The 25,970-nt window shown below is 41.1% G+C and overlaps 34 non-coding genes across 34 annotated transcripts; all 34 read right to left on the bottom strand.

Annotated features, from left to right (window-relative positions):
- Positions 1-185: 185 nt before the first annotated feature.
- On the bottom strand, positions 186-257 carry TRNAQ-UUG (transfer RNA glutamine (anticodon UUG)). The gene has a single exon. It is a non-coding gene; the product is annotated as a tRNA-Gln (tRNA).
- A 1,021-nt stretch (positions 258-1,278) lies between these two features.
- Positions 1,279-1,360, bottom strand: TRNAS-UGA (transfer RNA serine (anticodon UGA)). Its single transcript has one exon. It is a non-coding gene; the product is annotated as a tRNA-Ser (tRNA).
- A 286-nt stretch (positions 1,361-1,646) lies between these two features.
- Positions 1,647-1,718, bottom strand: TRNAQ-UUG (transfer RNA glutamine (anticodon UUG)). Its single transcript has one exon. It is a non-coding gene; the product is annotated as a tRNA-Gln (tRNA).
- Positions 1,719-2,739: 1,021 nt separating this feature from the next.
- TRNAS-UGA (transfer RNA serine (anticodon UGA)) lies at positions 2,740-2,821 on the bottom strand. The gene has a single exon. It is a non-coding gene; the product is annotated as a tRNA-Ser (tRNA).
- A 286-nt stretch (positions 2,822-3,107) lies between these two features.
- Positions 3,108-3,179, bottom strand: TRNAQ-UUG (transfer RNA glutamine (anticodon UUG)). Its single transcript has one exon. It is a non-coding gene; the product is annotated as a tRNA-Gln (tRNA).
- A 1,021-nt stretch (positions 3,180-4,200) lies between these two features.
- Positions 4,201-4,282, bottom strand: TRNAS-UGA (transfer RNA serine (anticodon UGA)). Its single transcript has one exon. It is a non-coding gene; the product is annotated as a tRNA-Ser (tRNA).
- A 1,379-nt stretch (positions 4,283-5,661) lies between these two features.
- On the bottom strand, positions 5,662-5,743 carry TRNAS-UGA (transfer RNA serine (anticodon UGA)). Its single transcript has one exon. It is a non-coding gene; the product is annotated as a tRNA-Ser (tRNA).
- Positions 5,744-6,029: 286 nt separating this feature from the next.
- TRNAQ-UUG (transfer RNA glutamine (anticodon UUG)) lies at positions 6,030-6,101 on the bottom strand. Its single transcript has one exon. It is a non-coding gene; the product is annotated as a tRNA-Gln (tRNA).
- Positions 6,102-7,122: 1,021 nt separating this feature from the next.
- TRNAS-UGA (transfer RNA serine (anticodon UGA)) lies at positions 7,123-7,207 on the bottom strand. The gene has a single exon. It is a non-coding gene; the product is annotated as a tRNA-Ser (tRNA).
- Positions 7,208-7,490: 283 nt separating this feature from the next.
- Positions 7,491-7,562, bottom strand: TRNAQ-UUG (transfer RNA glutamine (anticodon UUG)). Its single transcript has one exon. It is a non-coding gene; the product is annotated as a tRNA-Gln (tRNA).
- Positions 7,563-8,589: 1,027 nt separating this feature from the next.
- TRNAS-UGA (transfer RNA serine (anticodon UGA)) lies at positions 8,590-8,671 on the bottom strand. The gene has a single exon. It is a non-coding gene; the product is annotated as a tRNA-Ser (tRNA).
- A 286-nt stretch (positions 8,672-8,957) lies between these two features.
- TRNAQ-UUG (transfer RNA glutamine (anticodon UUG)) lies at positions 8,958-9,029 on the bottom strand. The gene has a single exon. It is a non-coding gene; the product is annotated as a tRNA-Gln (tRNA).
- Positions 9,030-10,050: 1,021 nt separating this feature from the next.
- TRNAS-UGA (transfer RNA serine (anticodon UGA)) lies at positions 10,051-10,132 on the bottom strand. Its single transcript has one exon. It is a non-coding gene; the product is annotated as a tRNA-Ser (tRNA).
- A 286-nt stretch (positions 10,133-10,418) lies between these two features.
- Positions 10,419-10,490, bottom strand: TRNAQ-UUG (transfer RNA glutamine (anticodon UUG)). The gene has a single exon. It is a non-coding gene; the product is annotated as a tRNA-Gln (tRNA).
- A 1,021-nt stretch (positions 10,491-11,511) lies between these two features.
- TRNAS-UGA (transfer RNA serine (anticodon UGA)) lies at positions 11,512-11,593 on the bottom strand. Its single transcript has one exon. It is a non-coding gene; the product is annotated as a tRNA-Ser (tRNA).
- Positions 11,594-11,879: 286 nt separating this feature from the next.
- On the bottom strand, positions 11,880-11,951 carry TRNAQ-UUG (transfer RNA glutamine (anticodon UUG)). Its single transcript has one exon. It is a non-coding gene; the product is annotated as a tRNA-Gln (tRNA).
- A 1,021-nt stretch (positions 11,952-12,972) lies between these two features.
- Positions 12,973-13,054, bottom strand: TRNAS-UGA (transfer RNA serine (anticodon UGA)). Its single transcript has one exon. It is a non-coding gene; the product is annotated as a tRNA-Ser (tRNA).
- A 286-nt stretch (positions 13,055-13,340) lies between these two features.
- On the bottom strand, positions 13,341-13,412 carry TRNAQ-UUG (transfer RNA glutamine (anticodon UUG)). The gene has a single exon. It is a non-coding gene; the product is annotated as a tRNA-Gln (tRNA).
- Positions 13,413-14,433: 1,021 nt separating this feature from the next.
- Positions 14,434-14,515, bottom strand: TRNAS-UGA (transfer RNA serine (anticodon UGA)). The gene has a single exon. It is a non-coding gene; the product is annotated as a tRNA-Ser (tRNA).
- A 286-nt stretch (positions 14,516-14,801) lies between these two features.
- On the bottom strand, positions 14,802-14,873 carry TRNAQ-UUG (transfer RNA glutamine (anticodon UUG)). The gene has a single exon. It is a non-coding gene; the product is annotated as a tRNA-Gln (tRNA).
- A 1,016-nt stretch (positions 14,874-15,889) lies between these two features.
- TRNAS-UGA (transfer RNA serine (anticodon UGA)) lies at positions 15,890-15,971 on the bottom strand. The gene has a single exon. It is a non-coding gene; the product is annotated as a tRNA-Ser (tRNA).
- Positions 15,972-16,257: 286 nt separating this feature from the next.
- Positions 16,258-16,329, bottom strand: TRNAQ-UUG (transfer RNA glutamine (anticodon UUG)). Its single transcript has one exon. It is a non-coding gene; the product is annotated as a tRNA-Gln (tRNA).
- A 1,018-nt stretch (positions 16,330-17,347) lies between these two features.
- Positions 17,348-17,429, bottom strand: TRNAS-UGA (transfer RNA serine (anticodon UGA)). Its single transcript has one exon. It is a non-coding gene; the product is annotated as a tRNA-Ser (tRNA).
- Positions 17,430-17,714: 285 nt separating this feature from the next.
- Positions 17,715-17,786, bottom strand: TRNAQ-UUG (transfer RNA glutamine (anticodon UUG)). Its single transcript has one exon. It is a non-coding gene; the product is annotated as a tRNA-Gln (tRNA).
- A 1,021-nt stretch (positions 17,787-18,807) lies between these two features.
- TRNAS-UGA (transfer RNA serine (anticodon UGA)) lies at positions 18,808-18,889 on the bottom strand. The gene has a single exon. It is a non-coding gene; the product is annotated as a tRNA-Ser (tRNA).
- Positions 18,890-19,175: 286 nt separating this feature from the next.
- On the bottom strand, positions 19,176-19,247 carry TRNAQ-UUG (transfer RNA glutamine (anticodon UUG)). The gene has a single exon. It is a non-coding gene; the product is annotated as a tRNA-Gln (tRNA).
- A 1,018-nt stretch (positions 19,248-20,265) lies between these two features.
- TRNAS-UGA (transfer RNA serine (anticodon UGA)) lies at positions 20,266-20,347 on the bottom strand. The gene has a single exon. It is a non-coding gene; the product is annotated as a tRNA-Ser (tRNA).
- A 285-nt stretch (positions 20,348-20,632) lies between these two features.
- TRNAQ-UUG (transfer RNA glutamine (anticodon UUG)) lies at positions 20,633-20,704 on the bottom strand. The gene has a single exon. It is a non-coding gene; the product is annotated as a tRNA-Gln (tRNA).
- A 1,021-nt stretch (positions 20,705-21,725) lies between these two features.
- Positions 21,726-21,807, bottom strand: TRNAS-UGA (transfer RNA serine (anticodon UGA)). The gene has a single exon. It is a non-coding gene; the product is annotated as a tRNA-Ser (tRNA).
- Positions 21,808-22,093: 286 nt separating this feature from the next.
- Positions 22,094-22,165, bottom strand: TRNAQ-UUG (transfer RNA glutamine (anticodon UUG)). The gene has a single exon. It is a non-coding gene; the product is annotated as a tRNA-Gln (tRNA).
- Positions 22,166-23,185: 1,020 nt separating this feature from the next.
- TRNAS-UGA (transfer RNA serine (anticodon UGA)) lies at positions 23,186-23,267 on the bottom strand. The gene has a single exon. It is a non-coding gene; the product is annotated as a tRNA-Ser (tRNA).
- A 286-nt stretch (positions 23,268-23,553) lies between these two features.
- TRNAQ-UUG (transfer RNA glutamine (anticodon UUG)) lies at positions 23,554-23,625 on the bottom strand. Its single transcript has one exon. It is a non-coding gene; the product is annotated as a tRNA-Gln (tRNA).
- A 1,021-nt stretch (positions 23,626-24,646) lies between these two features.
- On the bottom strand, positions 24,647-24,728 carry TRNAS-UGA (transfer RNA serine (anticodon UGA)). The gene has a single exon. It is a non-coding gene; the product is annotated as a tRNA-Ser (tRNA).
- A 286-nt stretch (positions 24,729-25,014) lies between these two features.
- Positions 25,015-25,086, bottom strand: TRNAQ-UUG (transfer RNA glutamine (anticodon UUG)). The gene has a single exon. It is a non-coding gene; the product is annotated as a tRNA-Gln (tRNA).
- Positions 25,087-25,970: the final 884 nt, after the last annotated feature.

Below are 25,970 nucleotides of genomic sequence, written 5' to 3'. Positions count from 1 at the left end.
AGTCTTCTGGCTGCACTAAGAAGTAAACTGATGGTTTCATTGGGAAAACCATAGACGTGCAGAAGAGTGTCCCTTTTGAACCTTTTATCAGCATGTTTGGGGTCATGAAATAAAGGTCTTGATTTTTAACTCAATCTCTGCCCCAAAAGTCATGAAAACAATCTTTGGCTGAAGGAATTTCTTAAAGGTTCCACCGAGATTTGAACTCGGATCGCTGGATTCAAAGTCCAGAGTGCTAACCGTTACACCATGGAACCTTACAGTCTGTGGGCACGGGGAGGCATTAGTTCCATAACAAGCCTTGGCAACGCGATGACCTTGATCAAATTGCGTATGATGTTGGAAACAGGGTGAGTACTGCTGTCCAAAACAACAGAGATCACACGATGGTAGCTTATATGGGTTTCCTGCCGGGAAGGAAAAAAATCATAGCGTCCAAATCATAGGGTTTTGCAATGTAACCGCTTTTCTAATATAATGTTATCAAAAATGTCAACATTTGACATGACTCTTCTTTAGTATGTCCATTTTTCACAGGACATGTTCATCCCAGCCCTTCTGTGTCATTGGACAATCAACTTCTAGATCTTTCAAACTGCTCCTGAGTTACCTCTCAATATTTCGCTAAACTTTTAGAATACCACCCCCAGCTTTTGGAACCTTAAACCTCTGAGATGGCAGGCAAAAGCATAGTTGCCAGAAAAGTTTATGGCCCAGTTGGAGAACAATATGAAAGTGGTGGGAGGTAACTGTCTTCTTAAATTGCAAGGGGTGAAGGGAATTGTCTTATGTGTTCACAGTAGCTTCCTGTCAAGAAAGAAGGGGAACAAAAGCCACACAAAATGATGAAATGTTTAAGGACATGAAATCAGAAAACATGTTTCAATTTCAAACAATTAACATTTGGAAAAGCTTATTTTTCACTAGGACGACCAATTTTGTAAAAATCTTGTTCTATAGGCTTTCTAAAGGTGCTGTGGTCATACGACAAGGGTTGTCTTAAAATCATCTCCGAATCTGTCTTATAATCACATTACTGTATCCTTTGCCTGGTAATGGGGTAGAAATTAAAAAAGATCCCTAAAGCTATATACAGGCAGACATTTCAAGCTTATCATTCGGAAGGCGCTACACATTTTGCAAGTCAAAAGCTACTTCATAGCTTTTTGCAAAAGGGATTGTACTTTCTCATCTCTGGAAACTTGCACACTGGACAGAGGGGTTCAAAGAGAAAGATTTTGTCTAGCAATGCTATGCTCTAAGGACAGAAAACTTAGACGTAGTCGGCAGGATTTGAACATGCGCGGGGAGACCCCAATGGATTTCAAGTCCATCGCCTTAACCACTCGGCCACGACTACTACATGCAGGAAGCCAGATGCATGGGTTTCATTCCCTTTGCTACACAGCTTAACATCCTAGATCAGGGTTGATTGTTCCCCAAGCACTCTGTTTGAATGGGAGTCTTCTGGCTGCACTAAGAAGTAAACTGATGGTTTCATTGGGAAAACCATAGACGTGCAGAAGAGTGTCCCTTTTGAACCTTTTATCAGCATGTTTGGGGTCATGAAATAAAGGTCTTGATTTTTAACTCAATCTCTGCCCCAAAAGTCATGAAAACAATCTTTGGCTGAAGGAATTTCTTAAAGGTTCCACCGAGATTTGAACTCGGATCGCTGGATTCAAAGTCCAGAGTGCTAACCGTTACACCATTGAACCTTACAGTCTGTGGGCACGGGGAGGCATTAGTTCCATGACAAGCCTTGGCAACGCGATGACCTTGATCAAATTGCGTATGTTGTTGGAAACAGGGTGAGTACTGCTGTCCAAAACAACAGAGATCACACGATGGTAGCTTATATGGGTTTCCTGCCGGGAAGGAAAAAAATCATAGCGTCCAAATCATAGGGTTTTGCAATGTAACCGCTTTTCTAATATAATGTTATCAAAAATGTCAACATTTGATATGACTCTTCTTTAGTATGTCCATTTTTCACAGGACATGTTCATCCCAGCCCTTCTGTGTCATTGGACAATCAACTTCTAGATCTTTCAAACTGCTCCTGAGTTACCTCTCAATATTTCGCTAAACTTTTAGAATACCACCCCCAGCTTTTGGAACCTTAAACCTCTGAGATGGCAGGCAAAAGCATAGTTGCCAGAAAAGTTTATTGCCCAGTTGGAGAACAATATGAAAGTGGTGGGAGGTAACTGTCTTCTTAAATTGCAAGGGGTGAAGGGAATTGTCTTATGTGTTCACAGTAGCTTCCTGTCAAGAAAGAAGGGGAACAAAAGCCACACAAAATGATGAAATGTTTAAGGACATGAAATCAGAAAACATGTTTCAATTTCAAACAATTAACATTTGGAAAAGCTTATTTTTCACTAGGACGACCAATTATGTAAAAATCTTGTTCTATAGGCTTTCTAAAGGTGCTGTGGTCATACGACAAGGGTTGTCTTAAAATCATCTCCGAATCTGTCTTATAATCACATTACTGTATCCTTTGCCTGGTAATGGGGTAGAAATTAAAAAAGACCCCTAAAGCTATATACAGGCAGACATTTAAAGCTTATCATTCGGAAGGCGCTACACATTTTGCAAGTCAAAAGCTACTTCATAGCTTTTTGCAAAAGGGATTGTACTTTCTCATCTCTGGAAACTTGCACGCTGGACAGAGGGGTTCAAAGAGAAAGATTTAGTCTAGCAATGCTATGCTCTAAGGACAGAAAACTTAGACGTAGTCGGCAGGATTTGAACATGCGCGGGGAGACCCCAATGGATTTCAAGTCCATCGCCTTAACCACTCGGCCACGACTACTACATGCAGGAAGCCAGATGCATGGGTTTCATTCCCTTTGCTACACAGCTTAACATCCTAGATCAGGGTTGATTGTTCCCCAAGCACTCTGTTTGAATGGGAGTCTTCTGGCTGCACTAAGAAGTAAACTGATGGTTTCATTGGGAAAACCATAGACGTGCAGAAGAGTGTCCCTTTTGAACCTTTTATCAGCATGTTTGGGGTCATGAAATAAAGGTCTTGATTTTTAACTCAATCTCTGCCCCAAAAGTCATGAAAACAATCTTTGGCTGAAGGAATTTCTTAAAGGTTCCACCGAGATTTGAACTCGGATCGCTGGATTCAAAGTCCAGAGTGCTAACCGTTACACCATGGAACCTTACAGTCTGTGGGCACGGGGAGGCATTAGTTCCATGACAAGCCTTGGCAACGCGATGACCTTGATCAAATTGCGTATGTTGTTGGAAACAGGGTGAGTACTGCTGTCCAAAACAACAGAGATCACACGATGGTAGCTTATATGGGTTTCCTGCCGGGAAGGAAAAAAATCATAGCGTCCAAATCATAGGGTTTTGCAATGTAACCGCTTTTCTAATATAATGTTATCAAAAATGTCAACATTTGACATGACTCTTCTTTAGTATGTCCATTTTTCACAGGACATGTTCATCCCAGCCCTTCTGTGTCACTGGACAATCAACTTCTAGATCTTTCAAACTGCTCCTGAGTTACCTCTCAATATTTCGCTAAACTTTTAGAATACCACCCCCAGCTTTTGGAACCTTAAACCTCTGAGATGGCAGGCAAAAGCATAGTTGCCAGAAAAGTTTATGGCCCAGTTGGAGAACAATATGAAAGTGGTGGGAGGTAACTGTCTTCTTAAATTGCAAGGGGTGAAGGGAATTGTCTTATGTGTTCACAGTAGCTTCCTGTCAAGAAAGAAGGGGAACAAAAGCCACACAAAATGATGAAATGTTTAAGGACATGAAATCAGAAAACATGTTTCAATTTCAAACAATTAACATTTGGAAAAGCTTATTTTTCACTAGGACGACCAATTTTGTAAAAATCTTGTTCTATAGGCTTTCTAAAGGTGCTGTGGTCATACGACAAGGGTTGTCTTAAAATCTTCTCCGAACCTGTCTTATGATCACATTACTGTATCCTTTGCCTGGTAATGGGGTAGAAATTAAAAAAGACCCCTAAAGCTATATACAGGCAGACATTTAAAGCTTATCATTCGGAAGGCGCTACACATTTTGCAAGTCAAAAGCTACTTCATAGCTTTTTGCAAAAGGGATTGTACTTTCTCATCTCTGGAAACTTGCACGCTGGACAGAGGGGTTCAAAGAGAAAGATTTAGTCTAGCAATGCTATGCTCTAAGGACAGAAAACTTAGACGTAGTCGGCAGGATTTGAACCTGCGCGGGGAGACCCCAATGGATTTCAAGTCCATCGCCTTAACCACTCGGCCACGACTACTACATGCAGGAAGCCAGATGCATGGGTTTCATTCCCTTTGCTACACAGCTTAACATCCTAGATCAGGGTTGATTGTTCCCCAAGCACTCTGTTTGAATGGGAGTCTTCTGGCTGCACTAAGAAGTAAACTGATGGTTTCATTGGGAAAAACATAGACGTGCAGAAGAGTGTCCCTTTTGAACCTTTTATCAGCATGTTTGGGGTCATAAAATAAAGGTCTTGAGTTTTAACTCAATCTCTGCCGCAAAAGTCATGAAAACAATCTTTGGCTGAAGGAATTTCTTAAAGGTTCTACCGAGATTTGAACTCGGATCGCTGGATTCAAAGTCCGGAGTGCTAACCGTTACACCATGGAACCTTACAGTCTGTGGGCACGGGGAGGCATTAGTTCCATGACAAGCCTTGGCAACGCGATGACCTTGATCAAATTGCGTATGATGTTGGAAACAGGGTGAGTACTGCTGTCCAAAACAACAGAGATCACACGATGGTAGCTTATATGGGTTTCCTGCCGGGAAGGAAAAAAATCATAGCGTCCAAATCATAGGGTTTTGCAATGTAACCGCTTTTCTAATATAATGTTATCAAAAATGTCAACATTTGACATGACTCTTCTTTAGTATGTCCATTTTTCACAGGACATGTTCATCCCAGCCCTTCTGTGTCATTGGACAATCAACTTCTACATCTTTCAAACTGCTCCTGAGTTACCTCTCAATATTTCGCTAAACTTTTAGAATACCACCCCCAGCTTTTGGAACCTTAAACCTCTGAGATGGCAGGCAAAAGCATAGTTGCCAGAAAAGTTTATGGCCCAGTTGGAGAACAATATGAAAGTGGTGGGAGGTAACTGTCTTCTTAAATTGCAAGGGGTGAAGGGAATTGTCTTATGTGTTCACAGTAGCTTCCTGTCAAGAAAGAAGGGGAACAAAAGCCACACAAAATGATGAAATGTTTAAGGACATGAAATCAGAAAACATGTTTCAATTTCAAACAATTAACATTTGGAAAAGCTTATTTTTCACTAGGACGACCAATTTTGTAAAAATCTTGTTCTATAGGCTTTCTAAAGGTGCTGTGGTCATACGACAAGGGTTGTCTTAAAATCATCTCCGAATCTGTCTTATAATCACATTACTGTATCCTTTGCCTGGTAATGGGGTAGAAATTAAAAAAGACCCCTAAAGCAATATACAGGCAGACATTTAAAGCTTATCATTCGGAAGGCGCTACACATTTTGCAAGTCAAAAGCTACTTCATAGCTTTTTGCAAAAGGGATTGTACTTTCTCATCTCTGGAAACTTGCACGCTGGACAGAGGGGTTCAAAGAGAAAGATTTAGTCTAGCAATGCTATGCTCTAAGGACAGAAAACTTAGACGTAGTCGGCAGGATTTGAACCTGCGCGGGGAGACCCCAATGGATTTCAAGTCCATCGCCTTAACCACTCGGCCACGACTACTACATGCAGGAAGCCAGATACATGGGTTTCATTCCCTTTGCTACACAGCTTAACATCCTAGATCAGGGTTGATTGTTCCCCAAGCACTCTGTTTGAATGGGAGTCTTCTGGCTGCACTAAGAAGTAAACTGATGGTTTCATTGGGAAAACCATAGACGTGCAGAAGAGTGTCCCTTTTGAACCTTTTATCAGCATGTTTGGAGTCATGAAATAAAGGTCTTGAGTTTTAACTCAATCTCTGCCCCAAAAGTCATGAAAACAATCTTTGGCTGAAGGAATTTCTTAAAGGTTCCACCGAGATTTGAACTCGGATCGCTGGATTCAAAGTCCAGAGTGCTAACCGTTACACCATGGAACCTTACAGTCTGTGGGCACGGGGAGGCATTAGTTCCATGACAAGCCTTGGCAACGCGATGACCTTGATCAAATTGCATATGATGTTGGAAACAGGGTGAGTACTGCTGTCCAAAACAACAGAGATCACACGATGGTAGCTTATATGGGTTTCCTGCCGGGAAGGAAAAAAATCATAGCGTCCAAATCATAGGGTTTTGCAATGTAACCGCTTTTCTAATATAATGTTATCAAAAATGTCAACATTTGACATGACTCTTCTTTAGTATGTCCATTTTTCACAGGACATGTTCATCCCAGCCCTTCTGTGTCATTGGACAATCAACTTCTAGATCTTTCAAACTGCTCCTGAGTTACCTCTCAATATTTCGCTAAACTTTTAGAATACCACCCCCAGCTTTTGGAACCTTAAACCTCTGAGATGGCAGGCAAAAGCATAGTTGCCAGAAAAGTTTATGGCCCAGTTGGAGAACAATATGAAAGTGGTGGGAGGTAACTGTCTTCTTAAATTGCAAGGGGTGAAGGGAATTGTCTTATGTGTTCACAGTAGCTTCCTGTCAAGAAAGAAGGGGAACAAAAGCCACACAAAATGATGAAATGTTTAAGGACATGAAATCAGAAAACATGTTTCAATTTCAAACAATTAACATTTGGAAAAGCTTATTTTTCACTAGGACGACCAATTTTGTAAAAATCTTGTTCTATAGGCTTTCTAAAGGTGCTGTGGTCATACGACAAGGGTTGTCTTAAAATCATCTCCGAATCTGTCTTATAATCACATTACTGTATCCTTTGCCTGGTAATGGGGTAGAAATTAAAAAAGACCCCTAAAGCTATATACAGGCAGACATTTAAAGCTTATCATTCGGAAGGCGCTACACATTTTGCAAGTCAAAAGCTACTTCATAGCTTTTTGCAAAAGGGATTGTACTTTCTCATCTCTGGAAACTTGCACGCTGGACAGAGGGGTTCAAAGAGAAAGATTTAGTCTAGCAATGCTATGCTCTAAGGACAGAAAACTTAGACGTAGTCGGCAGGATTTGAACCTGTGCGGGGAGACCCCAATGGATTTCAAGTCCATCGCCTTAACCACTCGGCCACGACTTCTACATGCAGGAAGCCAGATGCATGGGTTTCATTCCCTTTGCTACACAGCTTAACATCCTAGATCAGGGTTGATTGTTCCCCAAGCACTCTGTTTGAATGGGAGTCTTCTGGCTGCACTAAGAAGTAAACTGATGGTTTCATTGGGAAAACCATAGACGTGCAGAAGAGTGTCCCTTTTGAACCTTTTATCAGCATGTTTGGGGTCATGAAATAAAGGTCTTGAGTTTTAACTCAATCTCTGCCTCAAAAGTCATGAAAACAATCTTTGGCTGAAGGAATTTCTTAAAGGTTCCACCGAGATTTGAACTCGGATCGCTGGATTCAAAGTCCAGAGTGCTACCCGTTACACCATGGAACCTTACATTCTGTGGGCATGGGGAGGCATTAGTTCCATGACAAGCCTTGGCAACGTGATGACCTTGATCAAATTGCGTATGATGTTGGAAACAGGGTGAGTACTGCTGTCCAAAACAACAGAGATCACACGATGGTAGCTTATATGGGTTTCCTGCCCCTGCCGGGAAGGAAAAAAATCATAGCGTCCAAATCATAGGGTTTTGCAATGTAACCGCTTTTCTAATATAATGTTATCAAAAATGTCAACATTTGACATGACTCTTCTTTAGTATGTCCATTTTTCACAGGACATGTTCATCCCAGCCCTTCTGTGTCATTGGACAATCAACTTCTAGATCTTTCAAACTGCTCCTGAGTTACCTCTCAATATTTCGCTAAACTTTTAGAATACCACCCCCAGCTTTTGGAACCTTAAACCTCTGAGATGGCAGGCAAAAGCATAGTTGCCAGAAAAGTTTATGGCCCAGTTGGAGAACAATATGAAAGTGGTGGGAGGTAACTGTCTTCTTAAATTGCAAGGGGTGAAGGGAATTGTCTTATGTGTTCACAGTAGCTTCCTGTCAAGAAAGAAGGGGAACAAAAGCCACACAAAATGATGAAATGTTTAAGGACATGAAATCAGAAAACATGTTTCAATTTCAAACAATTAACATTTGGAAAAGCTTATTTTTCACTAGGACGACCAATTTTGTAAAAATCTTGTTCTATAGGCTTTCTAAAGGTGCTGTGGTCATACGACAAGGGTTGTCTTAAAATCATCTCCGAATCTGTCTTATAATCACATTACTGTATCCTTTGCCTGGTAATGGGGTAGAAATTAAAAAAGACCCCTAAAGCTATTTACAGGCAGACATTTAAAGCTTATCATTCGGAAGGCGCTACACATTTTGCAAGTCAAAAACTACTTCATAGCTTTTTGCAAAAGGGATTGTACTTTCTCATCTCTGGAAACTTGCACGCTGGACAGAGGGGTTCAAAGAGAAAGATTTAGTCTAGCAATGCTATGCTCTAAGGACAGAAAACTTAGACGTAGTCGGCAGGATTTGAACCTGCGCGGGGAGATCCCAATGGATTTCAAGTCCATCGCCTTAACCACTCGGCCACGACTACTACATGCAGGAATCAAGATGCATGGGTTTCATTCAATTTGCTACACAGCTGAACATACTAGATCAGGGTTGATTGTTCCCCAAGCACTCTGTTTGAATGGGAGTCTTCTGGCTGCACTAAGAAGTAAACTGATGGTTTCATTGGGAAAACCATAGACGTGCAGAAGAGTGTCCCTTTTGAACCTTTTATCAGCATGTTTGGGGTCATGAAATAAAGGTCTTGATTTTTAACTCAATCTCTGCCCCAAAAGTCATGAAAACAATCTTTGGCTGAAGGAATTTCTTAAAGGTTCCACCGAGATTTGAACTCGGATCGCTGGATTCAAAGTCCAGAGTGCTAACCGTTACACCATGGAACCTTACAGTCTGTGGGCACGGGGAGGCATTAGTTCCATGACAAGCCTTGGCAACGCGATGACCTTGATCAAATTGCGTATGATGTTGGAAACAGGGTGAGTACTGCTGTCCAAAACAACAGAGATCACACGATGGTAGCTTATATGGGTTTCCTGCCGGGAAGGAAAAAAATCATAGCGTCCAAATCATAGGGTTTTGCAATGTAACCGCTTTTCTAATATAATGTTATCAAAAATGTCAACATTTGACATGACTCTTCTTTAGTATGTCCATTTTTCACAGGACATGTTCATCCCAGCCCTTCTGTGTCATTGGACAATCAACTTCTAGATCTTTCAAACTGCTCCTGAGTTACCTCTCAATATTTCGCTAAACTTTTAGAATACCACCCCCAGCTTTTGGAACCTTAAACCTCTGAGATGGCAGGCAAAAGCATAGTTGCCAGAAAAGTTTATGGCCCAGTTGTAGAACAATATGAAAGTGGTGGGAGGTAACTGTCTTCTTAAATTGCAAGGGGTGAAGGGAATTGTCTTATGTGTTCACAGTAGCTTCCTGTCAAGAAAGAAGGGGAACAAAAGCAACACAAAACGATGAAATGTTTAAGGACATGAAATCAGAAAACATGTTTCAATTTCAAACAATTAACATTTGGAAAAGCTTATTTTTCACTAGGACGACCAATTTTGTAAAAATCTTGTTCTATAGGCTTTCTAAAGGTGCTGTGGTCATACGACAAGGGTTGTCTTAAAATCATCTCCGAATCTGTCTTATAATCACATTACTGTATCCTTTGCCTGGTAATGGGGTAGAAATTAAAAAAGACCCCTAAAGCTATTTACAGGCAGACATTTAAAGCTTATCATTCGGAAGGCGCTACACATTTTGCAAGTCAAAAACTACTTCATAGCTTTTTGCAAAAGGGATTGTACTTTCTCATCTCTGGAAACTTGCACGCTGGACAGAGGGGTTCAAAGAGAAAGATTTAGTCTAGCAATGCTATGCTCTAAGGACAGAAACCTTACACGTAGTCGGCAGGATTTGAACCTGCGCGGGGAGACCCCAATGGATTTCAAGTCCATCGCCTTAACCACTGGGCCACGACTACTACATGCAGGAATCCAGATGCATGGGTTTCATTCCCTTTGCTACACAGCTTAACATACTAGATCAGGGTTGATTGTTCCCCAAGCACTCTGTTTGAATGGGAGTCTTCTGGCTGCACTAAGAAGTAAACTGATGGTTTCATTGGGAAAACCATAGACGTGCAGAAGAGTGTCCCTTTTGAACCTTTTATCAGCATGTTTGGGGTCATGAAATAAAGGTCTTGATTTTTAACTCAATCTCTGCCCCAAAAGTCATGAAAACAATCTTTGGCTGAAGGAATTTCTTAAAGGTTCCACCGAGATTTGAACTCGGATCGCTGGATTCAAAGTCCAGAGTGCTAACCGTTACACCATGGAACCTTACAGTTTGTGGGCACGGGGAGGCATTAGTTCCATGACAAGCCTTGGCAACGCGATGACCTTGATCAAATTGCGTATGATGTTGGAAACAGGGTGAGTACTGCTGTCCAAAACAACAGAGATCACACGATGGTAGCTTATATGGGTTTCCTGCCGGGAAGGAAAAAAATCATAGAGTCCAAATCATAGGGTTTTGCAATGTAACCGCTTTTCTAATATAATGTTATCAAAAATGTCAACATTTGACATGACTCTTCTTTAGTATGTCCATTTTTCACAGGACATGTTCATCCCAGCCCTTCTGTGTCATTGGACAATCAACTTCTAGATCTTTCAAACTGCTCCTGAGTTACCTCTCAATATTTCGCTAAACTTTTAGAATACCACCCCCAGCTTTTGGAACCTTAAACCTCTGAGATGGCAGGCAAAAGCATAGTTACCAGAAAAGTTTATGGCCCAGTTGGAGAACAATATGAAAGTGGTGGGAGGTAACTGTCTTCTTAAATTGCAAGGGGTGAAGGGAATTGTCTTATGTGTTCACAGTAGCTTCCTGTCAAGAAAGAAGGGGAACAAAAGCCACACAAAACGATGAAATGTTTAAGGACATGAAATCAGAAAACATGTTTCAATTTCAAACAATTAACATTTGGAAAAGCTTATTTTTCACTAGGACGACCAATTTTGTAAAAATCTTGTTCTATAGGCTTTCTAAAGGTGCTGTGGTCATACGACAAGTGTTGTCTTAAAATCATCTCCGAATCTGTCTTATAATCACATTACTGTATCCTTTGCCTGGTAATGGGGTAGAAATTAAAAAAGACCCCTAAAGCTATTTACAGGCAGACATTTAAAGCTTATCATTCGGAAGGCGCTACACATTTTGCAAGTCAAAAACTACTTCATAGCTTTTTGCAAAAGGGATTGTACTTTCTCATCTCTGGAAGCTTGCACGCTGGACAGAGGGGTTCAAAGAGAAAGATTTAGTCTAGCAATGCTATGCTCTAAGGACAGAAAGCTTAGACGTAGTCGGCAGGATTTGAACCTGCGCGGGGAGACCCCAATGGATTTCAAGTCCATCGCCTTAACCACTCGGCCACGACTACTACATGCAGGAATCCACATGCATGGGTTTCATTCCCTTTGCTACACAGCTTAACATACTAGATCAGGGTTGATTGTTCCCCAAGCACTCTGTTTGAATGGGAGTCTTCTGGCTGCACTAAGAAGTAAACTGATGGTTTCATTGGGAAAACCATAGACGTGCAGAAGAGTGTCCCTTTTGAACCTTTTATCAGCATGTTTGGGGTCATGAAATAAAGGTCTTGATTTTTAACTCAATCTCTGCCCCAAAAGTCATGAAAACAATCTTTGGCTGAAGGAATTTCTTAAAGGTTCCACCGAGATTTGAACTCGGATCGCTGGATTCAAAGTCCAGAGTGCTAACCGTTACACCATGGAACCTTACAGTCTGTGGGCACGGGGAGGCATTAGTTCCATGACAAGCCTTGGCAACGCGATGACCTTGATCAAATTGCGTATGATGTTGGAAACAGGGTGAGTACTGCTGTCCAAAACAACAGAGATCACACGATGGTAGCTTATATGGGTTTCCTGCCGGGAAGGAAAAAAATCATAGCGTCCAAATCATAGGGTTTTGCAATGTAACCGCTTTTCTAATATAATGTTATCAAAAATGTCAACATTTGACATGACTCTTCTTTAGTATGTCCATTTTTCACAGGACATGTTCATCCCAGCCCTTCTGTGTCATTGGACAATCAACTTCTAGATCTTTCAAACTGCTCCTGAGTTACCTCTCAATATTTCGCTAAACTTTTAGAATACCACCCCCAGCTTTTGGAACCTTAAACCTCTGAGATGGCAGGCAAAAGCATAGTTGCCAGAAAAGTTTATGGCCCAGTTGGAAAACAATATGAAAGTGGTGGGAGGTAACTGTCTTCTTAAATTGCAAGGGGTGAAGGGAATTGTCTTATGTGTTCACAGTAGCTTCCTGTCAAGAAAGAAGGGGAACAAAAGCCACACAAAATGATGAAATGTTTAAGGACATGAAATCAGAAAACATGTTTCAATTTCAAACAATTAACATTTGGAAAAGCTTATTTTTCACTAGGACGACCAATTTTGTAAAAATCTTGTTCTATAGGCTTTCTAAAGGTGCTGTGGTCATACGACAAGGGTTGTCTTAAAATCATCTCCGAATCTGTCTTATAATCACATTACTATATCCTTTGCCTGGTAATGGGGTAGAAATTAAAAAAGACCCCTAAAGCTATATGCAGGCAGACATTTAAAGCTTATCATTCGGAAGGCGCTACACATTTTGCAAGTCAAAAGCTACTTCATAGCTTTTTGCAAAAGGGATTGTACTTTCTCATCTCTGGAAACTTGCACGCTGGACAGAGGGGTTCAAAGAGAAAGATTTAGTCTAGCAATGCTATGCTCTAAGGACAGAAAACTTAGACGTAGTTGGCAGGATTTGAACCTGCGCGGGGAGACCCCAATCGATTTCAAGTCCATCGCCTTAACCACTCGGCCACGACTACTACATGCATGAAGCCAGATGCATGGGTTTCATTCCCTTTGCTACAAAGCTTAACATCCTAGATCAGGGTTGATTGCTCCCCAAGCACTCTGTTTGAATGGGAGTCTTCTGGCTGCACTAAGAAGTAAACTGATGGTTTCATTGGGAAAACCATAGACGTGCAGAAGAGTGTCCCTTTTGAACCTTTTATCAGCATGTTTGGGGTCATGAAATAAAGGTCTTGATTTTTAACTCAATCTCTGCCCCAAAAGTCATGAAAACAATCTTTGGCTGAAGGAATTTCTTAAAGGTTCCACCGAGATTTGAACTCGGATCGCTGGATTCAAAGTCCAGAGTGCTAACCGTTACACCATGGAACCTTACAGTCTGTGGGCACGGGGAGGCATTAGTTCCATGACAAGCCTTGGCAACGCGATGACCTTGATCAAATTGCGTATGATGTTGGAAACAGGGTGAGTACTGCTGTCCAAAACAACAGAGATCACACGATGGTAGCTTATATGGGTTTCCTGCCGAGAAGGAAAAAAATCATAGCGTCCAAATCATAGGGTTTTGCAATGTAACCGCTTTTCTAATATAATGTTATCAAAAATGTCAACATTTGACATGACTCTTCTTTAGTATGTCCATTTTTCACAGGACATGTTCATCCCAGCCCTTCTGTGTCATTGGACAATCAACTTCTAGATCTTTCAAACTGCTCCTGAGTTACCTCTCAATATTTCGCTAAACTTTTAGAATACCACCCCCAGCTTTTGGAACCTTAAATCTCTGAGATGGCAGGCTAAAGCATAGTTGCCAGAAAAGTTTATGGCCCAGTTGGAGAACAATATGAAAGTGGTGGGAGGTAACTGTCTTCTTAAACTGCAAGGGGTGAAGGGAATTGTCTTATGTGTTCACAGTAGCTTCCTGTCAAGAAAGAAGGGGAACAAAAGCCACACAAAATGTTGAAATGTTTAAGGACATGAAATCAGAAAACATGTTTCAATTTCAAACAATTAACATTTGGAAAAGCTTATTTTTCACTAGGACGACCAATTTTGTAAAAATCTTGTTCTATAGGCTTTCTAAAGGTGCTGTGGTCATACGACAAGGGTTGTCTTAAAATCATCTCCGAATCTGTCTTATAATCACATTACTGTATCCTTTGCCTGGTAATGGGGTAGAAATTAAAAAAGACCCCTAAAGCTATATACAGGCAGACATTTAAAGCTTATCATTCGGAAGGCGCTACACATTTTGCAAGTCAAAAGCTACTTCATAGCTTTTTGCAAAAGGGATTGTACTTTCTCATCTCTGGAAACTTGCACGCTGGACAGAGGGGTTCAAAGAGAAAGATTTAGTCTAGCAATGCTATGCTCTAAGGACAGAAAACTTAGACGTAGTCGGCAGGATTTGAACCTGCGCGGGGAGACCCCAATGGATTTCAAGTCCATCGCCTTAACCACTCGGCCACGACTACTACATGCAGGAAGCCAGATGCATGGGTTTCATTCCCTTTGCTACACAGCTTAACATCCTAGATCAGGGTTGATTGTTCCCCAAGCACTCTGTTTGAATGGGAGTCTTCTGGCTGCACTAAGAAGTAAACTGATGGTTTCATTGGGAAAACCATAGACGTGCAGAAGAGTGTCCCTTTTGAACCTTTTATCAGCATGTTTGGGGTCATGAAATAAAGGTCTTGAGTTTTAACTCAATCTCTGCCCCAAAAGTCATGAAAACAATCTTTGGCTGAAGGAATTTCTTAAAGGTTCCACCGAGATTTGAACTCAGATCGCTGGATTCAAAGTTCAGAGTGCTAACCGTTACACCATGGAACCTTACAGTCTGTGGGCACGGGGAGGCATTAGTTCCATGACAAGCCTTGGCAACGCGATGACCTTGATCAAATTGCGTATGATGTTGGAAACAGGGTGAGTACTGCTGTCCAAAACAACAGAGATCACACGATGGTAGCTTATATGGGTTTCCTGCCGAGAAGGAAAAAAATCATAGCGTCCAAATCATAGGGTTTTGCAATGTAACCGCTTTTCTAATATAATGTTATCAAAAATGTCAACATTTGACATGACTCTTCTTTAGTATGTCCATTTTTCAAAGGACATGTTCATCCCAGCCCTTCTGTGTCATTGGACAATCAACTTCTAGATCTTTCCAACTGCTCCTGAGTTACCTCTCAATATTTCGCTAAACTTTTAGAATACCACCCCCAGCTTTTGGAACCTTAAACCTCTGAGATGGCAGGCAAAAGCATAGTTGCCAGAAAAGTTTATGGCCCAGTTGGAGAACAATATGAAAGTGGTGGGAGGTAACTGTCTTCTTAAATTGCAAGGGGTGAAGGGAATTGTCTTATGTGTTCACAGTAGCTTCCTGTCAAGAAAGAAGGGGAACAAAAGCCACACAAAATGATGAAATGTTTAAGGACATGAAATCAGAAAACATGTTTCAATTTCAAACAATTAACATTTGGAAAAGCTTATTTTTCACTAGGACGACCAATTTTGTAAAAATCTTGTTCTATAGGCTTTCTAAAGGTGCTGTGGTCATACGACAAGGGTTGTCTTAAAATCATCTCCGAATCTGTCTTATAATCACATTACTGTATCCTTTGCCTGGTAATGGGGTAGAAATTAAAAAAGACCCCTAAAGCTATTTACAGGCAGACATTTAAAGCTTATCATTCGGAAGGCGCTACACATTTTGCAAGTCAAAAATTACTTCATAGCTTTTTGCAAAAGGGATTGTACTTTCTCATCTCTGGAAACTTGCACGCTGGACAGAGGGGTTCAAAGAGAAAGATTTAGTCTAGCAATGCTATAAGGACAGAAAACTTAGACGTAGTCGGCAGGATTTGAACCTGCGCGGGGAGACCCCAATGGATTTCAAGTCCATCGCCTTAACCACTCGGCCACGACTACTACATGCAGGAAGCCAGATACATGGGTTTCATTCCCTTTGGTACACAGCTTAACATCCTAGATCAGGGTTGATTGTTCCCCAAGCACTCTGTTTGAATGGGAGTCTTCTGGCTGCACTAAGAAGTAAACTGATGGTTTCATTGGGAAAACCATAGACGTGCAGAAGAGTGTCCCTTTTGAACCTTTTATCAGCATGTTTGGGGTCATGAAATAAAGGTCTTGAGTTTTAACTCAATCTCTGCCCCAAAAGTCATGAAAACAATCTTTGGCTGAAGGAATTTCTTAAAGGTTCCACCGAGATTTGAACTCGGATCGCTGGATTCAAAGTCCAGAGTGCTAACCGTTACACCATGGAACCTTACAGGCTGTGGGCACGGGGAGGCATTATTTCCATGACAAGCCTTGGCAACGCGATGACCTTGATCAAATTGCGTATGATGTTGGAAACAGGGTGAGTACTGCTGTCCAAAACAACAGAGATCACACGATGGTAGCTTATATGGGTTTCCTGCCGGGAAGGAAAAAAATCATAGCGTCCAAATCATAGGGTTTTGCAATGTAACCGCTTTTCTAATATAATGTTATCAAAAATGTCAACATTTGACATGACTCTTCTTTAGTATGTCCATTTTTCACAGGACATGTTCATCCCAGCCCTTCTGTGTCATTGGACAATCAACTTCTACATCTTTCAAACTGCTCCTGAGTTACCTCTCAATATTTCGCTAAACTTTTAGAATACCACCCCCAGCTTTTGGAACCTTAAACCTCTGAGATGGCAGGCAAAAGCATAGTTGCCAGAAAAGTTTATGGCCCAGTTGGAGAACAATATGAAAGTGGTGGGAGGTAACTGTCTTCTTAAATTGCAAGGGGTGAAGGGAATTGTCTTATGTGATCACAGTAGCTTCCTGTCAAGAAAGAAGGGGAACAAAAGCCACACAAAATGTTGAAATGTTTAAGGACATGAAATCAGAAAACATGTTTCAATTTCAAACAATTAACATTTGGAAAAGCTTATTTTTCACTAGGACGACCAATTTTGTAAAAATCTTGTTCTATAGGCTTTCTAAAGGTGCTGTGGTCATACGACAAGGGTTGTCTTAAAATCATCTCCGAATCTGTCTTATAATCACATTCCTGTATCCTTTGCCTGGTAATGGGGTAGAAATTAAAAAAGACCCCTAAAGCTATATACAGGCACACATTTAAAGCTTATCATTCGGAAGGCGCTACACATTTTGCAAGTCAAAAGCTACTTCATAGCTTTTTGCAAAAGGGATTGTACTTTCTCATCTCTGGAAACTTGCACGCTGGACAGAGGGGTTCAAAGAAAAAAAGATTTAGTCTAGCAATGCTATAAGGACAGAAAACTTAGACGTAGTCGGCAGGATTTGAACCTGCGCAGGGAGACCCCAATGGATTTCAAGTCCATCGCCTTAACCACTCGGACACGACTACTACATGCAGGAAGCCAGATGCATGGGTTTCATTCCCTTTGCTACACAGCTTAACATCCTAGATCAGGGTTGATTGTTCCCCAAGCACTCTGTTTGAATGGGAGTCTTCTGGCTGCACTAAGAAGTAAACTGATGGTTTCATTGGGAAAACCATAGACGTGCAGAAGAGTGTCCCTTTTGAACCTTTTATCAGCATGTTTGGGGTCATGAAATAAAGGTCTTGATTTTTAACTCAATCTCTGCCCAAAAGTCATGAAAACAATCTTTGGCTGAAGGAATTTCTTAAAGGTTCCACCGAGATTTGAACTCGGATCGCTGGATTCAAAGTCCAGAGTGCTAACCGTTACACCATGGAACCTAACAGTCTGTGGGCAGGGGGAGGCATTAGTTCCATGACAAGCCTTGGCAACGCGATGACCTTGATCAAATTGCGTATGATGTTGGAAACAGGGTGAGTACTGCTGTCCAAAACAACAGAGATCACACGATGGTAGTTTGTATGGGTTTCCTGCCGGGAAGGAAAAAAATCATAGCGTCCAAATCATAGGGTTTTGCAATGTAACCACTTTTCTAATATAATGTTATCAAAAATGTCAACATTTGACATGACTCTTCTTTAGTATGTCCATTTTTCACAGGACATGTTCATCCCAGCCCTTCTGTGTCATTGGACAATCAACTTCTAGATCTTTCAAACTGTTCCTGAGTTACCTCTCAATATTTCGCTAAACTTTTAGAATACCACCCCCAGCTTTTGGAACCTTAAACCTCTGAGATGGCAGGCAAAAGCATAGTTGCCAGAAAAGTTTATGGCCCAGTTGGAGAACAATATGAAAGTGGTGGGAGGTAACTGTCTTCTTAAATTGCAAGGGGTGAAGGGAATTGTCTTATGTGTTCACAGTAGCTTCCTGTCAAGAAAGAAGGGGAACAAAAGCCACACAAAATGATGAAATGTTTAAGGACATGAAATCAGAAAACATGTTTCAATTTCAAACAATTAACATTTGGAAAAGCTTATTTTTCACTAGGATGACCAATTTTGTAAAAATCTTGTTCTATAGGCTTTCTAAAGGTGCTGTGGTCATACGACAAGGGTTGTCTTAAAATCATCTCCGAATCTGTCTTATAATCACATTACTGTATCCTTTGCCTGGTAATGGGGTAGAAATTAAAAAAGACCCCTAAAGCTATATACAGGCAGACATTTAAAGCTTATCATTCGGAAAGCGCTACACATTTTGCAAGTCAAAAGCTACTTCATAGCTTTTTGCAAAAGGGATTGTACTTTCTCATCTCTGGAAACTTGCACGCTGGACAGAGGGGTTCAAAGAGAAAGATTTAGTCTAGCAATGCTATGCTCTAAGGACAGAAAACTTAGACGTAGTCGGCAGGATTTGAACCTGCGCGGGGAGACCCCAATGGATTTCAAGTCCATCGCCTTAACCACTCGGCCACGACTACTACATGCAGGAAGCCAGATGCATGGGTTTCATTCCCTTTGCTACACAGCTTAACATCCTAGATCAGGGTTGATTGTTCCCCAAGCACTCTGTTTGAATGGGAGTCTTCTGGCTGCACTAAGAAGTAAACTGATGGTTTCATTGGGAAAACCATAGACGTGCAGAAGAGTGTCCCTTTTGAACCTTTTATCAGCATGTTTGGGGTCATGAAATAAAGGTCTTGAGTTTTAACTCAATCTCTGCCCCAAAAGTCATGAAAACAATCTTTGGCTGAAGGAATTTCTTAAAGGTTCCACCGAGATTTGAACTCGGATCGCTGGATACAAAGTCCAGAGTGCTAACCGTTACACCATGGAACCTTACAGGCTGTGGGCACGGGGAGGCATTATTTCCATGACAAGCCTTGGCAACGCGATGACCTTGATCAAATTGCGTATGATGTTGGAAACAGGGTGAGTACTGCTGTCCAAAACAACAGAGATCACACGATGGTAGCTTATATGGGTTTCCTGCCGGGAAGGAAAAAAATCATAGCGTCCAAATCATAGGGTTTTGCAATGTAACCGCTTTTCTAATATAATGTTATCAAAAATGTCAACATTTGACATGACTCTTCTTTAGTATGTCCATTTTTCACAGGACATGTTCATCCCAGCCCTTCTGTGTCATTGGACAATCAACTTCTACATCTTTCAAACTGCTCCTGAGTTACCTCTCAATATTTCGCTAAACTTTTAGAATACCACCCCCAGCTTTTGGAACCTTAAACCTCTGAGATGGCAGGCAAAAGCATAGTTGCCAGAAAAGTTTATGGCCCAGTTGGAGAACAATATGAAAGTGGTGGGAGGTAACTGTCTTCTTAAATTGCAAGGGGTGAAGGGAATTGTCTTATGTGTTCACAGTAGCTTCCTGTCAAGAAAGAAGGGGAACAAAAGCCACACAAAATGTTGAAATGTTTAAGGACATGAAATCAGAAAACATGTTTCAATTTCAAACAATTAACATTTGGAAAAGCTTATTTTTCACTAGGACGACCAATTTTGTAAAAATCTTGTTCTATAGGCTTTCTAAAGGTGCTGTGGTCATACGACAAGGGTTGTCTTAAAATCATCTCCGAATCTGTCTTATAATCACATTCCTGTATCCTTTGCCTGGTAATGGGGTAGAAATTAAAAAAGACCCCTAAAGCTATATACAGGCAGACATTTAAAGCTTATCATTCGGAAGGCGCTACACATTTTGCAAGTCAAAAGCTACTTCATAGCTTTTTGCAAAAGGGATTGTACTTTCTCATCTCTGGAAACTTGCACGCTGGACAGAGGGGTTCAAAGAAAAAAAGATTTAGTCTAGCAATGCTATAAGGACAGAAAACTTAGACGTAGTCGGCAGGATTTGAACCTGCGCAGGGAGACCCCAATGGATTTCAAGCCCATCGCCTTAACCACTCGGACACGACTACTACATGCAGGAAGCCAGATGCATGGGTTTCATTCCCTTTGCTACACAGCTTAACATCCTAGATCAGGGTTGATTGTTCCCCAAGCACTCTGTTTGAATGGGAGTCTTCTGGCTGCACTAAGAAGTAAACTGATGGTTTCATTGGGAAAACCATAGACGTGCAGAAGAGTGTCCCTTTTGAACCTTTTATCAGCATGTTTGGGGTCATGAAATAAAGGTCTTGATTTTTAACTCAATCTCTGCCCAAAAGTCATGAAAACAATCTTTATCTGAAGGAATTTCTTAAAGGTTCCACCGAGATTTGAACTCGGATCGCTGGATTCAAAGTCCAGAGTGCTAACCGTTACACCATGGAACCTTACAGGCTGTGGGCAGGGGGAGGCATTAGTTCCATGACAAGCCTTGGCAACGCGATGACCTTGATCAAATTGCGTATGATGTTGGAAACAGGGTGAGTACTGCTGTCCAAAACAACAGAGATCACACGATGGTAGCTTATATGGGTTTCCTGCAGGGAAGGAAAAAAATCATAGCGTCCAAATCATAGGGTTTTGCAATGTAACCGCTTTTCTAATATAATGTTATCAAAAATGTCAACATTTGACATGACTCTTCTTTAGTATGTCCATTTTTCACAGGACATGTTCATCCCAGCCCTTCTGTGTCATTGGACAATCAACTTCTACATCTTTCAAACTGCTCCTGAGTTACCTCTCAATATTTCGCTAAACTTTTAGAATACCACCCCCAGCTTTTGGAACCTTAAACCTCTGAGATGGCAGGCAAAAGCATAGTTGCCAGAAAAGTTTATGGCCCAGTTGGAGAACAATATGAAAGTGGTGGGAGGTAACTGTCTTCTTAAATTGCAAGGGGTGAAGGGAATTGTCTTATGTGTTCACAGTAGCTTCCTGTCAAGAAAGAAGGGGAACAAAAGCCACACAAAATGTTGAAATGTTTAAGGACATGAAATCAGAAAACATGTTTCAATTTCAAACAATTAACATTTGGAAAAGCTTATTTTTCACTAGGACGACCAATTTTGTAAAAATCTTGTTCTATAGGCTTTCTAAAGGTGCTGTGGTCATACGACAAGGGTTGTCTTAAAATCATCTCCGAATCTGTCTTATAATCACATTACTGTATCCTTTGCCTGGTAATGGGGTAGAAATTAAAAAAGACCCCTAAAGCTATATACAGGCAGACATTTAAAGCTTATCATTCGGAAGGCGCTACACATTTTGCAAGTCAAAAGCTACTTCATAGCTTTTTGCAAAAGGGATTGTACTTTCTCATCTCTGGAAACTTGCACGCTGGACAGAGGGGTTCAAAGAGAAAGATTTAGTCTAGCAATGCTATGCTCTAAGGACAGAAAACTTAGACGTAGTCGGCAGGATTTGAACCTGCGCGGGGAGACCCCAATGGATTTCAAGTCCATCGCCTTAACCACTCGGCCACGACTACTACATGCAGGAAGCCAGATGCATGGGTTTCATTCCCTTTGCTACACAGCTTAACATCCTAGATCAGGGTTGATTGTTCCCCAAGCACTCTGTTTGAATGGGAGTCTTCTGGCTGCACTAAGAAGTAAACTGATGGTTTCATTGGGAAAACCATAGACGTGCAGAAGAGTGTCCCTTTTGAACCTTTTATCAGCATGTTTGGGGTCATGAAATAAAGGTCTTGAGTTTTAACTCAATCTCTGCCCCAAAAGTCATGAAAACAATCTTTGGCTGAAGGAATTTCTTAAAGGTTCCACCGAGATTTGAACTCGGATCGCTGGATACAAAGTCCAGAGTGCTAACCGTTACACCATGGAACCTTACAGTCTGTGGGCACGGGGAGGCATTAGTTCAATGACAAGCCTTGGCAACGCGATGACCTTGATCAGATTGCGTATGATGTTGGAAACAGGGTGAGTACTGCTGTCCAAAACAACAGAGATCACACGATGGTAGTTTGTATGGGTTTCCTGCCGGGAAGGAAAAAAATCATAGCGTCCAAATCATAGGGTTTTGCAATGTAACCGCTTTTCTAATATAATGTTATCAAAAATGTCAACATTTGACATGACTCTTCTTTAGTACGTCCATTTTTCACAGGACATGTTCATCCCAGCCCTTCTGTGTCATTGGACAATCAACTTCTAGATCTTTCAAACTGCTCCTGAGTTACCTCTCAATATTTCGCTAAACTTTTAGAATACCACCCCCAGCTTTTGGAACCTTAAACCTCTGAGATGGCAGGCAAAAGCATAGTTGCCAGAAAAGTTTATGGCCCAGTTGGAGAACAATATGAAAGTGGTGGGAGGTAACTGTCTTCTTAAATTGCAAGGGTGAAGGGAATTGTCTTATGTGTTCACAGTAGCTTCCTGTCAAGAAAGAAGGGGAACAAAAGCCACACAAAATGATGAAATGTTTAAGGACATGAAATCAGAAAACATGTTTTAATTTCAAACAATTAACATTTGGAAAAGCTTATTTTTCACTAGGACGACCAATTTTGTAAAAATCTTGTTCTATAGGCTTTCTAAAGGTGCTGTGGTCATACGACAAGGGTTGTCTTAAAATCATCTCCGAATCTGTCTTATAATCACATTACTGTATCCTTTGCCTGGTAATGGGGTAGAAATTAAAAAAGACCCTTAAAGCTATATACAGGCAGACATTTAAAGCTTATCATTCGGAAGGTGCTACACATTTTGCAAGTCAAAAGCTACTTCATAGCTTTTTGCAAAAGGGATTGTACTTTCTCATCTCTGGAAACTTGCACGCTGGACAGAGGCGTTCAAAGAGAAAGATTTAGTTTAGCAATGCTATGCTCTACGGACAGAAAGCTTAGACGTAGTCGGCAGGATTTGAACCTGCGCGGGGAGACCCCAATGGATTTCAAGTCCATCGCCTTAACCACTCGGCCACGACTACTACATGCACGAAGCCAGATGCATGGGTTTCATTCCCTTTGCTACACAGCTTAACATCCTAGATCAGGGTTGATTGTTCCCCAAGCACTCTGTTTGAATGGGAGTCTTCTGGCTGCACTAAGAAGTAAACTGATGGTTTCATTGGGAAAACCATAGACGTGCAGAAGAGTGTCCCTTTTGAACCTTTTATCAGCATGTTTAGGGTCATGAAATAAAGGTCTTGATTTTTAACTCAATCTCTGCCCCAAAAGTCATGAAAACAATCTTTGGCTGAAGGAATTTCTTAAAGGTTCCACCGAGATTTGAACTCGGATCGCTGGATTCAAAGTCCAGAGTGCTAACCGTTACACCATGGAACCTTACAGTCTGTGGGCACGGGGAGGCATTAGTTCCATGACAATCCTTGGCAACGCGATGACCTTGATCAAATTGCGTATGATGTTGGAAACAGGGTGAGTACTGCTGTCCAAAACAACAGAGATCACACGATGGTAGCTTATATGGGTTTCCTGCCGGGAAGGAAAAAAATCATAGCGTCCAAATCATAGGGTTTTGCACTGTAACCGCTTTTCTAATATAATGTTATCAAAAATGTCAACATTTGACATGACTCTTCTTTAGTATGTCCATTTTTCACAGGACATGTTCATCCCAGCCCTTCTGTGTCATTGGACAATCAACTTCTAGATCTTTCAAACTGCTCCTGAGTTACCTCTCAATATTTCGCTAAACTTTTAGAATACCACCCCCAGCTTTTGGAACCTTAAACCTCTGAGATGGCAGGCAAAAGCATAGTTGCCAGAAAAGTTTATGGCCCAGTTGGAGAACAATATGAAAGTGGTGGGAGGTAACTGTCTTCTTAAATTGCAAGGGGTGAAGGGAATTGTCTTATGTGTTCACAGTAGCTTCCTGTCAAAAAAGAAGGGGAACAAAAGCCACACAAAATGATGAAATGTTTAAGGACATGAAATCAGAAAACATGTTTCAATTTCAAACAATTAACATTTGGAAAAGCTTATTTTTCACTAGGACGACCAATTTTGTAAAAATCTTGTTCTATAGGCTTTCTAAAGGTGCTGTGGTCATACGACAAGGGTTGTCTTAAAATCATCTCCGAATCTGTCTTATAATCACATTACTGTATCCTTTGCCTGGTAATGGGGTAGAAATTAAAAAAGACCCCTAAAGCTATTTACAGGCAGACATTTAAAGCTTATAATTCGGAAGGCGCTACACATTTTGCAAGTCAAAAGCTACTTCATAGCTTTTTGCAAAAGGGATTGTACTTTCTCATCTCTGGAAACTTGCACGCTGGACAGAGGGGTTCAAAGAGAAAGATTTAGTCTAGCAATGCTATGCTCTAAGGACAGAAAACTTAGACGTAGTCGGCAGGATTTGAACCTGCGCGGGGAGACCCCAATGGATTTCAAGTCCATCGCCTTAACCACTCGGCCACGACTACTACATGCAGTAAGCCAGATGCATGGGTTTCATTCCCTTTGCTACACAGCTTAACATCCTAGATCAGGGTTGATTGTTCCCCAAGCACTCTGTTTGAATGGGAGTCTTCTGGCTGCACTAAGAAGTAAACTGATGGTTTCATTGGGAAAACCATAGACATGCAGAAGAGTGTCCCTTTTGAACCTTTTATCAGCATGTTTGGGGTCATGAAATAAAGGTCTTGAGTTTTAACTCAATCTTTGCCCCAAAAGTCATGAAAACAATCTTTGGCTGAAGGAATTTCTTAAAGGTTCCACCGAGATTTGAACTCGGATCGCTGGATTCAAAGTCCAGAGTGCTAACCGTTACACCATGGAACCTTACAGTCTGTGGGCACGGGGAGGCATTAGTTCCATGACAAGCCTTGGCAACGCGATGACCTTGATCAAATTGCGTATGATGTTGGAAACAGGGTGAGTACTGCTGTCCAAAACAACAGAGATCACACGATGGTAGCTTATATGGGTTTCCTGCCGGGAAGGAAAAAAATCATAGCATCCAAATCATAGGGTTTTGCAATGTAACCGCTTTTCTAATATAATGTTATCAAAAATGTCAACATTTGACATGACTCTTCTTTAGTATGTCCATTTTTCACAGGACATGTTCATCCCAGCCCTTCTGTGTCATTGGACAATCAACTTCTAGATCTTTCAAACTGCTCCTGAGTTACCTCTCAATATTTCGCTAAACTTTTAGAATACCACCCCCAGCTTTTGGAACCTTAAACCTCTGAGATGGCAGGCAAAAGCATAGTTGCCAGAAAAGTTTATGGCCCAGTTGGAGAACAATATGAAAGTGGTGGGAGGTAACTGTCTTCTTAAATTGCAAGGGGTGAAGGGAGTTGTCTTATGTGTTCACAGTAGCTTCCTGTCAAGAAAGAAGGGGAACAAAAGCCACACAAAATGATGAAATGTTTAAGGACATGAAATCAGAAAACATGTTTCAATTTCAAACAATTAACATTTGGAAAAGCTTATTTTTCACTAGGACGACCAATTTTGCAAAAATCTTGTTCTATAGGCTTTCTAAAGGTGCTGTGGTCATACGACAAGGGTTGTCTTAAAATCAACTCCGAATCTGTCTTATAATCACATTACTGTATCCTTTGCCTGGTAATGGGGTAGAAATTAAAAAAGACCCCTAAAGCTATAAACAGGCAGGCATTTAAAACGTATAATTCGGAAGGCGCTACACATTTTGC

Source organism: Engystomops pustulosus, chromosome 7 (genome assembly GCF_040894005.1).
Source record: "Engystomops pustulosus chromosome 7, aEngPut4.maternal, whole genome shotgun sequence".
NCBI lineage: Eukaryota > Metazoa > Chordata > Amphibia > Anura > Leptodactylidae > Engystomops > Engystomops pustulosus.
This window is presented reverse-complemented; position numbering and strand designations above follow the sequence as displayed.